Here is a 15792-nt window from a genome sequence, read left to right on the forward strand (position 1 = left end):
TAGAGCTACGACCCGGCTCAGGCATTCACAAAGTAATAGTAGCAAAAGTTCCTGAGTGGCATGGTTGAATATTGACAGATTTTCATAAAGTGTGAGCTGCATGTTTATGTACGACAGTTACATTATATATTATATATTTTATATAATATTAAAATATGTATACATTTTATTTTAATAGTTCCAGGCACTATTATAATGAAAAAGTAATTACATAAATATGTGAAACAGCAGCAATTAAAGATGAAAAGAGATATGTGCTCTTCACAACAGCTCTTGATCCTATTTCCACTTGTTAGAACATAGAAGATTACAGCACAGGAACAGGCCATTCAGCCCACAATGTTGTGCTGAACCAGCTGAAAAGTAAAATAGGCAAACACTAATCCCTCCTACCTACACAATGTCCAGATCCCTCCATTTTCCTTATACCTGTGTGCTTATCCAAATGTCTCTTAAAAGCCTCGAATGTATTTGTCTCTACCACCATACCAGGCAGCACATTCCAGGCCTCCACAACTTTCTGAGTAAAAACTTACCCCTCACATCCCCTTTAACCTACCCCCTCTCACCTTCAATACATGCCTTCTGGTATTAAACATGTCAACCCTGGGAAATAGATACTCCCTGTCTACCCTACCTATGCCTCTCATAATCTTATAAACCTCTGTCAGATCTCCCTCAGCCTCTGCCACTCCAGAGAAAACACCCAAAGTTTATCCAGCCTCTCAAGATAGCACATGAGTAAATCACTTTTCACTTTCCATCTGGTCCCAAAGTCCATATTGATCAATAACCCTGACTGGCGTTCCCAGATGTGTGAATGACAAGGTTTAGACAATGTTACACAAATAAATCAAGTTTTAATGAAGATAAAACAAGATAAATTGTTATTAAAAACCCTGGTTTGAACTTAGATCGAAGCTTCATCTTTGGTAGTTTTCTTTTCTTCTGGTGTCTTACCAATCCTGGATTTAATTGCTCCATCACTGGTGTCTGTGGTTTTATTTTCTAAGCCCCTGTACTTTATCATTCTCTCCTAAATGGCTCTCCATTTTTCCCTCAAACCTTTCTAATTCTCTTTAAACTCCAAGTGCAACTTCCATTTATCTCCTTGCCTGCCCACCACCGCCCTCTGGTGCTCTTCCCCTTTCCCTTTCTTCCATGGTCTTCTACCCTCTCCTATCAGATTCCCCTTTCTCCAGCCCTTTATCTCTTTCACTAATCATCTTCCCAGTCCTTTACTTCACCCCTCCTCTCTCCCAGTTTCACCTATCACCTGCCACCCTGTACCTCTTCCTCCTCTCCCCCCCCACCTTATTGCTCTGTCTTCTCATCTTTTTTTCCAGTCCTGAAGAAGAGTCTTGGCCTGAAACATCAACTATTTACTCTTTAAACATCAACTCAGCCTGACCTGCTGAGTTCCTCCAGCACTTAGGAGTCCTTGTGCAGAACACCCGAAAGGTTAACTTGCAGGTAGAATCAGTGGTGAGGAAGGCAAGTGCAATGTTAGCATTCGGTTCTGGATCTGCTGACATTGGAGAGAGTTCAGAGGAGGTTCACAAGGATGATTCCAGGAATGAAAGAGTTATCATACAAGGAACACTTGATGGATCGGGGTTTGTATTCATTGGAATTTGGAAGGATGGGGGGTGGGGGGGGTCTCATTGAAACCTTTTGAATGTTGAAAGGCCTAGACAGAGTAGATATGGAAAGGATGTTTCCTGTGCTGGGGTGTCTAGGTCAAGAGGGCCTCAGGATAGAGGGGTGTCCATTTAAAACAGAGATGCAGAGAAATTTCTTTAGCCAGAAGGTGGTGAATTTGTAGAATTTACTACCACAGGCAGCTGTGAAGGTCAGGTCATTAAGGCAGAGCTTGATAGGTTCTTGATTGGACACGGTATCAAAGGTAATGGGGAGTGGGGCTGAGGAGAGAAAGAAATGGATCAGCATTGATGGACCAGACTCGATGGGCCAAATGGCCTAATTCTACTCCTGTGTCTTATGGTCTTACATTGTGTGATATGTGGAGGAAAATCAACAGTCAACATTTCAGAGCAAGACCCTATAGCTGAGGAGAGGCTATTTGGCCCATTTAGTTTGTGCCAGTCGCAACACCTCTGAGAGGCTAAATCCTCCCTTCTAATAGTTGCTCTGTACACTGTACACATCCAAGTACTATTTAAAGAGATGAGGCGTTTCGCCTCTAAAACCCTTCAGGCAGAGAGCGATAGATTTGTACCATTCTCTTGGTTAGACTTTATCTAGACCCTCCTTCTACTTTTAACTTTGAATATTTCTCCCTGTTTTTAGTCCTACCCCTACCCCCCACGCTTAATGAAAGAGGAGCAGCATTATGTTTTAGGAGACCTGAAGACACAGAATGTGGCATGATAGAAAGCAAGGAAAAGAAAGACATCTCAGGAACCTGATGACACACAGACAAATGCGAAGCACCAAATGCTCAAGTTATAGAGGGAGGGGTCAGCTTGGAGACTTGAGAAAAGCAATACCACGCAGACTGCAGGAAAAAGGGAGTCTCAAAGGTACATACACAGGCAAATGCCACCATCTGGTCCAACACTTGAGCTGGTGCTGGATTACTATTTGGGATCATATGTAATATTGGAGATGTACACAGTGTGTTCACGACAAAAAAGTGATGAGCTAAACAATACGAAAATGTACAAACAAGTGCTTACTCTGCAAGGTCGTTTTCAGGCTCAGAGCTCCCAAGGGAGTAGTCAGTTTTGGTAATAAGATGGGAAGGGGCAGTGTTACAAAGTCCAAAACTGGAATTCTGAATCAGAATCGGTTTTGTTTTAATCACTGACATACAATATGTCACGAAATTGTCACTTTGCAGTGCAATACATAAAAAGTTTACTATAATTTACAATTTATTTACTTAGAGGTACAGTGTGGAACAGGCCCTTTGGCCTGCAAAGCTACAGCATTCAGCAATCCACTGATTTTAACCCTAGCCTGATCACAGGCTCTCCCCCAACCTTCTTACTCTGCCTTCTGGTCTTTTTTTCCAGTCCTGAAGAAGGGTCTTAGCCTGAAACCAACAGTTTACTCTTTTCCATAGATGCTGGCTGACCTGCTGAGCTCCTCCAGCGTTTTGTGTGTGTAAATCGGATTTGCAGCGTCTGCGGATTTTCTCGTGTTTGTGAAGCTACTAACAGTCTTTGGCTTGTGTGAGGAAACTGAAGCACATGGAGGAAATCCATTCACAATTTGAACTCTGAACCGTGACATCCTGAGCTGTAATAGTGTTGTACAAACCGTTACGCTACCCAGTGCTCCAACAGTATACTGTACACAAAAACATCATTAAAAATAAATAAATGGCATTTAGAAATGTTGGGAGAGAATAGGACAGCTTGGTAGTACAGGAACTCGGTAAAAGTTTTACAAACAAAACTAGGCAGAATAATTAGATGTGCCGAATGGCCTGTTTCTGAGCTGAGTGATTCTAAGACTCTAAAACTATGTGGATATGAATTGGAATTGGAATTGGAATTGGTTCATTACTGTCACACCTACCAAGGTACAGTAAAAAGTTTGCCCTGCATACTGGTCCTACAGATCAGTTCATTACACCGAGCATTGATCCAGAACAAGATAAAACAATAACAAAAAGCAAGATCATGTGTAACAGATATAAATCTAAAAAACTACAGTATCAGGTCCTAGAGATTCTACCCAAAGCCTAGTGTGTTTCCAAGGGATACAGCAGAATTATGGGGATAAAAATGCATCATGCAGCATCAAAGTGGGACCCAGATGGGAAGGCTTGTGGGTGGGGAGATGGTGATGCAGAAGGCAAGGTCAGGAACTTGGGTTCAATGAGTCTAGAGAGCCTGCTGGGCAATCACAATAGCATAGTGGTTGGCAGCACAGTGGCAGCAACACGGGACGGGCTCAATTCCTGTCGCTGTCTATCAGGAATCTGTACGTTCTCCCTGTGACCGCATGGGAGAAATCAGCAAAAACAACTGCCGGTCGATGCTGAGGATGTTCTATGAGTCTGTGGTGGCCAGTGCTATCATGTTTGCTGTTGTGTGCTGGGGCAGCAGGCTGAGGGTAGCAGACACCAACAGAATCAACAAACTCATTCGTAAGGCCAGTGATGTTGTGGGGATGGAACTGGACTCTCTCACGGTAGTGTCTGAGTTGCATGCCATCTTGGTCAATGTCTCCCATCCACTACATAATGTACTGGTTGGGCACAGGAGTACATTCAGCCAGAGATTCATTCCTCCGAGATGCTGCACAGAGCGTCATAGGAAGTCATTCCTGCCTGTGGCCATCAAACTTTACAACTCCTCCCTTGGAGGGTCAGACACCCTGAGCCAATAGGCTGGTCCTGGACTTATTTCATAATTTACTGGCATAATTTACATATTACTATTTAACTATTTAAGGTTCTATTACTATTTATTATTTATGGTGCAACTGTAACGAAAACCAATTTCCCCCGGGATCAATAAAGTATGACTACGACTATGACTATAAGTGGGTGTGGGGTGAAACAGAGACAGAGAGCTCTAGATTGGGAACTGGGTCAATCAGAGATTCGGGGATCTTTGTAAGTGGTATAAAGTCGAGAACATCTGATGGGAGATGTTAGATAGCGCATCGGTATGGTCAGTATCTCACTGGATAAGAGGACTGATGGAAGGGTGGGATGCCAACTGATAAAAACTGAGCAGGTGACACACCTTAGTGTCATATTAGCCCAGAACTGCACTGTCAAAACATTATTGCTGATTAAATGACTGCTGATGGTGGCTTCCGAGATGAAGTGGATTTTCCCATTCCCGCTTCTCCCAAAGGAACAATGTATAGGGAATAACAGAAGATGCTGAGCAAGAATGACTCATGGCTGGAGATGCCCAGTAAATGTGATATGACCCAGGAACAGTAATAAATGCATTTCACTCTTTATCGATCACACACAGGCAAGTCAAACAGCATCACGTGATGACATTGACTTTGATTGATGGAGAATGGAGAAATGACGTTGATACATACTGGAGCACTGACACAATGGCCTTTAGCTACCAAGTTGGTAGTTTTGCCAGCAATATTACATCAACATCACTTCCATTTGGTAGGCCAGTTACAAAACGCATTATGTAAAGGTTTTCTTCCACTGTGCTCATCCACGTGTTTGAGTCACAGTGGCCATCGTTCACTGGCTCTTCAACCATTCATGTGATAATGCAAGCTGACTCAATTAGATCAGCAATGTTTACATTGTCGAGATTTTTCACATACTCTGCCATGCCCCAAGATGACAGGAGTCAGGCTTGGGAGGGAACAGAATGCCACAAGTAAATCAAAGTTAGTATTTCAATACACTGTAGATAGCCCATTGACCAATTTAAGACATTCCTTTGTACTTGACATATTACTTCACCAGTGACTGACAAACACCAGCCAGAATGATATGGCTCGATTGTTGCTCACAAACCATGAGGAACAGGGTTTGAAACAAGGAAGACAAGTAGGGAGGCGGCGGCAAAGAAGGAAGCCAAAGGATGAAGGGAGTTTGTCCTGAGCTATTAACTCTGTTTCTTTGTCCACTGATGCAGCCTGACCTGCTGAAGGAGGTTCCAGCATTTTCTGGGTTGTTTTCTTTTACTTTAGACTCAGATTTATTTATCATTTATAACATCTTCATCTATTTTCAAGGCAAAGGAAAGAGTCTTGACCTCAAACGTTGACTATTTATTCCCCTCCATAGATGCTGTCTCATGCTGAGTTCCTCCATTTTGTGATGTTCAAGATTTCCTGCATCTGCAGAACCTTTTGTGTGTGTGTGTGTGTGTGTGTGTGTCTATCTATCAGTGTGTGTGATATGTGTGTGTCTGTGTGTTTGTGTGTATGTCTGTCTATGTGCATGTATCTGTGTGTGTGTGTTTGTGTATGTGTCTGTGTGCGTATGTGTGTGTCTGTGTCTCTCTGTCTGAGTGTGGTGTGTGTGTATCTGTGTCTGTGTCTGTCTCTGTGACTGTCTATGTGTGTGTGTCTGTGTGTCTATCTGTCTCTGTGTCTGTCTATGTGTGTGTTGTGTATGTGTCTGTGTGTGTTGTGTGTGTGTGTTTGTGTCTGTCTGTCTCTATGTCTTGTGTCTGTGTGTGTGTGTGTGTGTGTGTGTCTGTCTGTCTGTCTGACTGTCTGCCTATATACTTTATGCCCAATCATCTTGGACCTCCTTTCAGTCTAATAAGATGACACGGTAGCTGGTGATTATCAGTCAGCACTTATTGGTGCATAAACATCTTTCACTCCTTAGAAATGAAGTGGAAACAAATCGCCCTCAATCCTGAGTGGCTACCTAAGAAGAAAATGATTTTACAGACAGGTACAGTATTCTGGGAGGTTTAACACAGATGTTGAAAATCCGAAACAAGATAGAAAATGCTGCAAACACTCAGAAAGGCCAGGCACCAGTTGGTGGGAATCATTTGAGGACTATGTCTGTCCATTAGCACAGTGGTCCCCAACCTCCGGGTCGCGGACTGATAAGCGAAGCATGCAGTGGTGTAGTGGTAGCCAGGATGCACCCAGTACATCTTTAAGAAAAAAGCCAAAATAAACAAGCCAATTAATTAGGTGCCGCCCGGCACATAAATGTCAGCCCAGATCAAAGGCGATTATCGCGGTTGCGATATTCGACTGGTATCGGAGATTGGGAACCACTCCATTAGGGAACGCACATATGGTAGCGTACTTCTGAAATGGAATCCCATTTTAGACTATGGAACTAAGCTTTGGAAGGGCAGCTTCTTTCCGTGGGTGATGAAAGACATCTATCCTGATGAAACGTATCAATCTGAAACATTAACTGTCAGTTTTCCTCTATAGATGCTGCCAGACCGCTGTTTAGTCCATGTGTTGACCAAAGACACATGTCTACTTTTTAATTATTTTAATATGAAAAATCCTTTCCCTGGGCTTCCACATGGAGGAAAGGCTTCAAACGACTAATTGTTTTCAACAGTTCATATCAGATGTGCCTCACGCCCTGGTCAGAAGGTTGCGGATTGAAAACCCAGTAAAACCTCGAAACATAGATGGAGGGAGCTGTGTGAATGAGTCTGAGACCTGATCTGCTGTCAGTGGTAGATAGAAAGGATCCTATGTGAACGTTATAGCAGCCGTATTTTGCTATGTTGATTAAAAGAGTGAGCATGCTTTGGAAGTCTGACAACAAAACTGTAAGACACAAGAGCAGAATGGGGCCATTGGAGTCATCGAGTCTGCTCTGACATTCAATCACGGCTGAGTTATTATTCCCTCTCAACCCTGTTTTGTTGCAATGTGGTGTTTGGGAGGAAATGGACCCAAGTGCAGGACACAGACATGGAGATGGACTTGGACTTGACTTGGACTCGAGCCTGAACTTGGACATGGAGAGACAGAATTCCCAACTCGGAGTAGCGGCAAATGGCCGGACCTACTCAGCTGGAAACGAGACGACTAAACCAAACAATAACAGACAATACGTATCTTGACACGGAGAAGCTCATGAAGCACAAATGGCCGGCAATCACTTGACTGGACACGAAGCCTTGACTTGGACTGGGACTCGGAGCCTTCAAAACAAAACAACGTCAGACCACTCGCATCCCCGCTCGGAGCAGCTGCAAAACGGCTGGCAACACGCAGCCGGACACGAGACGACAAAAACAAACAACAACAGACAATATGAATCTTGACACGGAGAAGCTCATGAAGACGGTCCCTTATTCTTGGCGGCTTGGAATATTCATCGCAGCCCTGGCTACGGTGACGGACCAGCCCTGAGTAGCTGTAAGCCGGGGTGTTTATCCTGCTGGTTTGGAAGAAGATCAGGTGCCCTAATCAAGGAGCCTAGTGGAACATGGGGAAAAGGAAATTAACTGAAATGAGTAGTTAACGGACCGGACCATGACACATTTTCCTGCGTTCATCTCGTAACCTTGGACGTCCTTACTAATTAAGAACAATAGACAATAGACAATAGGTGCAGAAGTAGACCATTCAGCCCTTCGAGTCTGCACCGCCATTCTGAGATCATGGCTGATCATCTACTATCAATACCCGGTTCCTGCCTTGTCCCCATAACCCTTGATTTCCCTATCCATAAGATACCTATCTAGCTCCTTCTTGAAAGCATCCAGAGGATTGGCCTCCACTGTCTTCTGAGGCAGCGCATTCCACACCTCCACAACTCTCTGGGAAAAGAAGTTCCTCCTCAACTCTGTCCTAAATGACCTACCCCTTATTCTTAAACCATGCCCTCTGGTACTGGACTCTCCCAGCATCTGGAACATATTTCCTGCCTCTATCTTGTCCAATCCCTTAATAATCTTATATGTCTCAATCAGATCCCCCCTCAATCTCCTTAATTCCAGCGTGTACAAGCCCAGTCTCTCTAACCTCTCTGTGTAAGACAGTCCGGACATCCCAGGAATTAACCTAGTGAACCTACACTGCACCTCCTCCACAGCCAGGATGTCCTTCCTTAACCCTAGAGACCAAAACTGCACACAATACTCCAGGTGTGGTCTCACCAGGGCCCTGTACAAATACAAAAGGATTTCCTTGCTCTTGTACTCAATTCCCTTTGTAGTAAAGGCCAACATTCCATTAGCCTTCCTCACTGTCTGCTGCACTTGCTCATTCACCCTCAGAGACTGATGAACAAGTACTCCTAGATATCTTTGTATTTCTCCCTTACCTAACTCCACACAGTTCAGATAATAATCTGCCTTCCTGTTCTTGCTCCCAAAGTGAATAACCTCACACTTATTCACATTAAACACCATCTGCCAAGTTTCTGCCCACTCACCCAGCCTATCAAAGTCACCTTGAATTCTCCTAACATCCTCATCACATGTCACACTGCCACCCAGCTTAGTATCATCAGCAAACTTGCTGATGTTATTCGCAATGCCTTCCTCTAATTAAGAACCCTATCAGCCTTCGTTTTGGTTATACCCAATGATTTGGCCTCCACAGCCACCTGTGGCAATGAATTCCACAGGTTCACAAACCACTGGCTGAAGGAAGGTCTCCGTGGTATAAGGATATCTCAGTTGCAAAGAGACAGAGGTGTTATCATGCCCTCTGATCCTAGACTCTCCCACCACTAGGAATATCCGTTCTGTCCAGGTCTTTCAATATTTAGTAGGTTTCAATGAGATTCCTCTTGACCTTCTAAACTACAGCGAGTACAAGCACAGGGCCATCAACGCTCCTCATACATTAACCCTTTCATCCCCAGAGTCATTCTCGTAAAATTCATCCAGACCATCTCTAATCAGCGCGTTCTTAGATATGGGGCCCAAAACTCCAGTTTCAAGGTTCCATCGTTGAAGGATGTTTTTGGCTCTTCAATGTTTTGGGACTGAAAGTTCATGTGCAAAAGCCACTCTTGTGTTTACGTTGGTCCCACAGATTTCCCTACCATAGATGCGGCCTGACCTACTGTCATGGTCCGGATCGGGGTCCCTTTAAATTTACCTTGTTTATGTTACGATCCGGACCGTTGATTCCCTGTTTTCCCGTGTCCCTCGACTTTGGTGATTAGAGGCAATTAACGCTCGGCTGAACCGGTAGTTTATAGTCTCCGGCTTTCAGCGTTCGGTGTGGCAGTGTTTGCAAAGTCATCTGGCTAGAGCAAGCCTAGTCTCTGCTGAAGCAAGTGCCGGTAATTCGTCTTTCCTTACCGGAGCAACCCTGTCCCGTTACCTCGCCAAAGCCTGCCTGCAAAGTTTCCTCATCGAGTTGGGTCCGTTAGTTAACCTGCTGTCTACTGTTCTCGGGCCGAGTCGAGAGCTCGCCAGTACCCGGAGGCTCCAAGTCAAGTCCTGGTCCTGGCGGTCTGTGATTCCTGTCCTACCCCCTTGTCTGAATCCCTTCTCTGCCCCTCTCGCCTCTAGCCCTCGTCTGCACTTCGGTCTAGTTCCATCACCGGAGCTAGATAGGCACTGTCTAGTGTGCTTTCGTGTTGGTCTTGTCCTGTTCTCGCCTCCGTAGGGTAAGTCTGGCCGTTGCCCCCCGGAGAGTCATGAGTCCCGGCCCTATGTCCTGTACCCAAGGAGGGGTCCCGACTCTGTTCTGTGTATGTGTCTATGGTTCCATGTACCTGCTCTCCCGAGACTGAGGCTCTGTTTTCCATGTTCCTCCTCTCCCTAGCCCATGTCGTGTCCATGCCTGGTTCTGGGGTCCGAGCCCGAAGCAAGACCCAGGTACTGGGTCCTTGCCCAGTCTCGGGCTTGGAGTCCATACCCTAGCCTCTTCATGCCTCCTCTAGTTCTGGGAGCCGATTCCGAGTCCAAGCCCAGACGCTTGGTCCCAGCCTCGTCGTAGTCCTCAGTCCTTGTCCAGTTCGCTACTCCGGCTCCTGCCTTGCTCTCCTGGTATCGAACAATAAACTAAATCGAAGTAACCTCACAAGATGTGTCCTGCGTTTGGGTTCACCCTTGCTCCCAATGCCCCCGCCATTGTGACACCTACTGAGTTCCTCCAGCATTTTGTGCGCTTTGCTCAAGATTTCCAGCATCTGCAAAACCTCGTCTCTTGTGTTTATACTGAGATCTTCCTTTGAAGATGAGAGCAGTGAGGCACCTTTCTACTGACAAATGAAGATGTTGGCACCATTCCTAAAGGACAGTTAGGAATCACGTCCAGTTTGTACTCTTTCCCCCACAAAAAGAAAATCATCTGGTTATTATCCCGTTGCTATTTATGGCAAATTCCTATGACTCGATTGTCTGCCCTGTTCCCTAACTATGAAAAGGTGTTATATAAATATGGAATCTTTTCTGCTCCTGTGTCGTAATAGTGACCAAACTTTAAAAGTACCTGACCGGCTGCAAACTCTTTTTGAACGTGTTATAAGACTCCTTATATTTGGTAACTATCATTTCGCACTCACATGAGAATACGCTATTTGATAAATAAGGATCGGCAGCTACGCTGCGCGGAGTTACCAAGGGTACTTTCCTTCCAAGTAATAAACTGGAGGTGAAAATTCATACAAAACAAAATCAGTTATTGTAATGGAAGGATATTAATGTTTCGCCGTTCTTTCTGTCTATTTGAACTATAATGTAGCAATAAATGAAGTTCTAAAGGCAGTTAAGTTTCTCCTTTACTAAACGCGGCATTGAATCGAACATGGCCGTGCCGGGAACAAAAGCGCCCTTTGTCCGGTGTAAACACTGCCAGATTTAACTGGACAGTCATAATATTCATGTCCATGCGAATCGACCCAATGGACACACTATTTCCTTTAGTACGGCAATGACAATCTGACTGACATCGACTCAGCAATAAATGCAGACTACTTCGTTGGAAGGCAATCAAAGTGACTTTCTTAAAAGTGGCACATTTTCATTGAAGGGCAGGCAGTCTTACCGTTTTGTTGTGTAACGGGCTTGAAATCACTTTTGGTGACGCAGTTCAATGTTTAAATCCATCCCGAATGTTGCAGTGCCCCCACATCCAATCTCATGCCCCACCCGCAACCTAACTCAATTTAGGATTCGCAGCAATAAATCCTGAAGCCTCTCTGCACACACAGTAGCATTTGCATTTGCGGAATACACCACAGATCGGTGCGGGGGGACAGGAAACGGGAGAGGTGGGGGCACGCTTTAAAACCGATCACATGTCTTCAGGAATCTGAAGTAATGTTTGTTGCATTACACAGTCGGCACTTAAATGTCATTTAAGTGCCAGCTGAATGCTTTCGCCTTCTGTTCTCATCGTTCTCGTGATGCGATGTCAGAGCCATGCCACAAGACCAGTAATCTCACGTCAACCAGATATCAGAGTTGCTTCCCGTCCTTAATTGCACTGTCTCAAGAAGCCAACGTCCAGCATCAAAGACTCCACCCTCTTCTAGCAACCACTCCGGGTAGTTGGTACAGAGCCTGAAGTCAGCACCACCAGCTTGAAGAACAGCAACTTGTCTTCCCCGAATGGGTTTTTGAACCAATTTGTACCTAACTAATCACTGCCCTGTGTAGCCACACTTGCAGCACAATGGATTTTTTTGGTTCTAATTGTGTTCATTCTTGCATAATGATTTTTAATTTATATTTCTCTTGTCGATGCTTTTTCTCTAATACTACGTGCCAGTGATGTGCTGCAAGTACGTTTTTCATTGCACCTGCATCTACTTGTACAAATGACAATAATCTCTGCTTTGACTTGCTTGCCCATGCATCCATTGAGTATCTAGAAGCAAATGGGACTCTTCCTCAACTGTTGGATAATGATTTTCATGTATTTTGGTGCAGCTACCTGGGGTGAGTGACAGACAGGGGCTGAAGAACATGGGCTGCAGTTTAATATCAGTATTGTTGATGGGGCACTGAATGGCTTGTGACTGTTCTCATACTGAGGTGAAACATGCCTTGGATGAGATAGAAATCCATGGCTACATCTTCATGGTATGTTGGATCAGGAAGGCTGACAGGATCGCCCAGGTTCTCCCTTTTCCATTCTGCGAGAAACATAGAAACATAGTAACATAGAAAACCTACAACACAATACAGGCCCTTCAGCCCACAAAGTTGTGCCGAACATGTCCCTACCTTAGAAATTATTAGGCTTACCTATAGCCCCCTATTTTGCTAAGCTCCATGTACCTATCTAAAAGTCTCTTAAAAGACCCTATTGTATCCACCTCCACCACTGTTGCCAGCAGCCCATTCCACACACTCACCACTCTCTGAGTAAAAAACTTACCCCTAACATCTCCTCTGTACCTACTCCCCAGAACCTTAGACCTGTGTCCTCTTGTGGCAACCATTTCAGCCCTGGGAAAAAGCCTCTGACTATCCACACGATCAATGCCTTTCATCATCTTATACACCTCTATCAAGTCACCTCTCATCCTCCGTCACTCCAAGGGGAAAAGGCCAAGTTCACTCAACCTATTCTCATAAGGCATGCTCCCCAATCCAGGCAACATCCTTGTAAATCTCCTCTACACCCGTTTTATGGCTTCCACATCCTTCCTGTAGTGAGGCGACCAGAACTGAGCACAGTACTCCAAGTGGGAAAGATACAGGAGGTTGAAAGCCTGGATGACTACGCTCAAGAACAGCTCCTTCCCCACTGTGATCAGACTTCTGAACCAATCAGCTCTTTCATATCCCCTTCCCAGAGGAGCTGCCACATCCTCACATCCCTTCATCCCTTCAGTTGTCGTCACTTTAGCATTTCCCTTTCCTCTGTGTTATTGCATTACACTAATCTGCACATGGCACAGTTAGCAAGTTTGTACTCCTTTGGGTTGTGAAGCAGGTTACAATCACTTAGGGAATGGTAAAAGGATTTCTGCTTAGATAGGTGTGAGATGATACAGACCAGGGTACTGTGAATGGCAGGACACAGATGAGTGTTGTGGACCAGAGAGACCTGGGAGCACAAGTAAAGACAGGTGCACAAGTAGATGGGTTGGTGAAGAAGAATTGTAGAATGGTGGCTTTCAATAGCCAGGGCATCAAGTTTAGGAGTAGGGACATTCACCTCCAGTAATCATCCCACCACTGATGTTAGGGGTGGCAGGGTAGCGATACATCTCTAACAAGGGAGGTGTAAGGCACTCTTTCCCTCACCCTTGGGCAAGGTGTAGCACCTGCCTAGTCCTCCAGACAGGGTCACATGAAGTCATGGAAGCAGGTAGCGGATGGCCGTATATCACAAGTCCTGGTTATGCAACCACTGACACCAGGCAGGCAATCTCTGAAGAGTATTGATACTGGCTGGGGTCACCCATCTTGTAAAGATACTGCCCTGAAGAAGGCAATGGCAAGCCACTTCTGTAAAAAATTTGCCACAAATAATCATGGTCAAGACCATGATTGCCCATGTCATACAGTACGGCACATGATGATGATGTGATGACTAACGCTCGGCACACCAGCCTGCAGGCCTCTGGCCTTTTTTTGCAGTTCTTAAAGAAAGAAACAACATTAGCCAACTTCTAATCTTCCAGTGCCTCACCCGTGACGAAGGAAGATACAAGAGTCTCTGCTAGGGCCCATGATATCTGCTCAGGCCCTGGGAATATACTCATTTCTATGCACTGAACATTAGCAACACTTCCTCTTTTGTAATATCAATAGGTTTCGAATATCACCATCCTCTTCCCTGAATTCCCCAGAGAATGATGATAAGATTGTCATCGGTACAGTGGAGATATCCTTACTGGTTGCATCACAGCCTGATATGGAAATGCCAATGCCCAGGAACGGAAAATATAACAGAAAGAGGTGGACATGACCCAGACCATCACAGTCAAAGCCCTTCCCACTACTGAAAGCATTTACATGGAGCACTGCCACAAGATAGTGGCATCCATCATCACAGACCTACACTACTCAGGCCATGTTCTTTTCTCATTTCATGGCACGAGGTACAGGAGCCTTAGGTTCCACACTATCAGGCTCAGGAACAGTTATTACCCTATAAGCAGTGTGGATAATTCACTCACCTTAATGCTGAACCAATTCCACAACCTACAGACTCACTTTCAAGGACCCTACAATTCATTTTCTCAGTATTAAGGTTGTTATAGCCAGGGGTGGTAATGGGGATTAGCTCCCACTACCTATTCAATGCTCTTAATGACATGCATCTCAAACATGCCTCTGACAACCTGCCCTTCACATGTGGCTTAGCTACTAAGCCCAGTGGATCCTTTTCGACTGACAGGAGATGGGACGAAGGCAGCTTACTGGTGCCTTAAAACCAGTTGCTTTAGGCAGATGGGGTTCATCAGCCATCGTTAGCAGCTCACCTAGAAGAAGGAAAACTCAGATCTCCAACCTCTGCTGCCCCTGATGGGGAAGGCTTCGGGAGTAAAACATGAGGAAAAATTCCAGAGCTGGAGTCTCTAAGGCAGTCCTATGTTGAGTTCAACACTGACTGGCAACTCCTGCGACGCTGCTGGGACCAAACTGTATCGGTCTCTGCCGTTCCTTTTGGTTAATCAGGTGCGTTGACAGATACTTCCCAGGCTTGCATATCTAGACAGCTAGAATGCAATATCCATGGTCAATTCTGACTGACGGAGGCCCCAGACTCAGACACAGACTCAGACTCAGACCCAGACTCAGACTCAGACCTAGACTCAGACTCAGACCCAGACTCAGACCCAGATTCAGACTCGTATTCAGACTCAAACTCGGATACAGATTTTTTATTTGCACAGTTTGTCTTCTCTTAGACGTTGCTTGTTTGTCAGTCTGTATGTTTTTTTTTGTAAGTTCTATTGTATTTATTTTATTCCTGTAAATCTCTACAAGAAAATGAATCTCAGAGTAGTACATAAATGGTAATGTATATGCACTTCGATAGCAATTAATTTTTAACGTTGAACTATGAGAATATAGGTGGAAACCAGATGTGGTTTCTAATGGTGTCATTGAGAGCAGCGTGTGGATGAGTAACAGGGGACCAAAGAGATAATGATGAAAAGCAGGAAGAAATGTTACTGGCAATTCTTTGGCTACAGCTGAATGGATAGGAATGAATCCATCTGAGTATATCCAGGCTTGGATAGACAATGGTGGAGAAAGCCAAGTATGGACACTTGTGTAACATAAAACCACGCCATAGATACGAGCAAGGAGAGTCAGCAGGGAAGCACAGAGGGAAAATATGCACACAAATGAAAGTCAAAGTAAAATTAATTATCATATATGTATGTGTATTTCTTTAATTTCATGTAAATACTGAAAGATTCTTGCAGGCATCTACAGGAAAATAAAGAAA

At 44.7% G+C, this 15792-nt stretch overlaps 1 protein-coding gene across 2 annotated transcripts in view; it reads right to left on the reverse strand.

The window, feature by feature from the left end:
- rbm20 (RNA binding motif protein 20) overlaps positions 1 to 15792 on the reverse strand; it is a 211241-nt gene that overhangs the window by 69936 nt on the left and 125513 nt on the right. The window contains exon 1 of one of the 2 annotated variants that reach the window (XM_063071233.1): positions 11419 to 11614. The exons of the other annotated variant lie outside the window; for it this stretch is intronic. The gene's annotated coding sequence lies outside the window, so the exon portion shown is untranslated. Of the gene's footprint in view, positions 1 to 11418; positions 11615 to 15792 lie in introns of those variants that run through there. 2 annotated transcript variants of the gene reach the window in all.

The sequence above is a fragment of the Mobula hypostoma genome, chromosome 19 (assembly GCF_963921235.1).
Source record: "Mobula hypostoma chromosome 19, sMobHyp1.1, whole genome shotgun sequence".
In the NCBI taxonomy this organism is placed as follows: Eukaryota; Metazoa; Chordata; class Chondrichthyes; order Myliobatiformes; family Myliobatidae; genus Mobula; species Mobula hypostoma.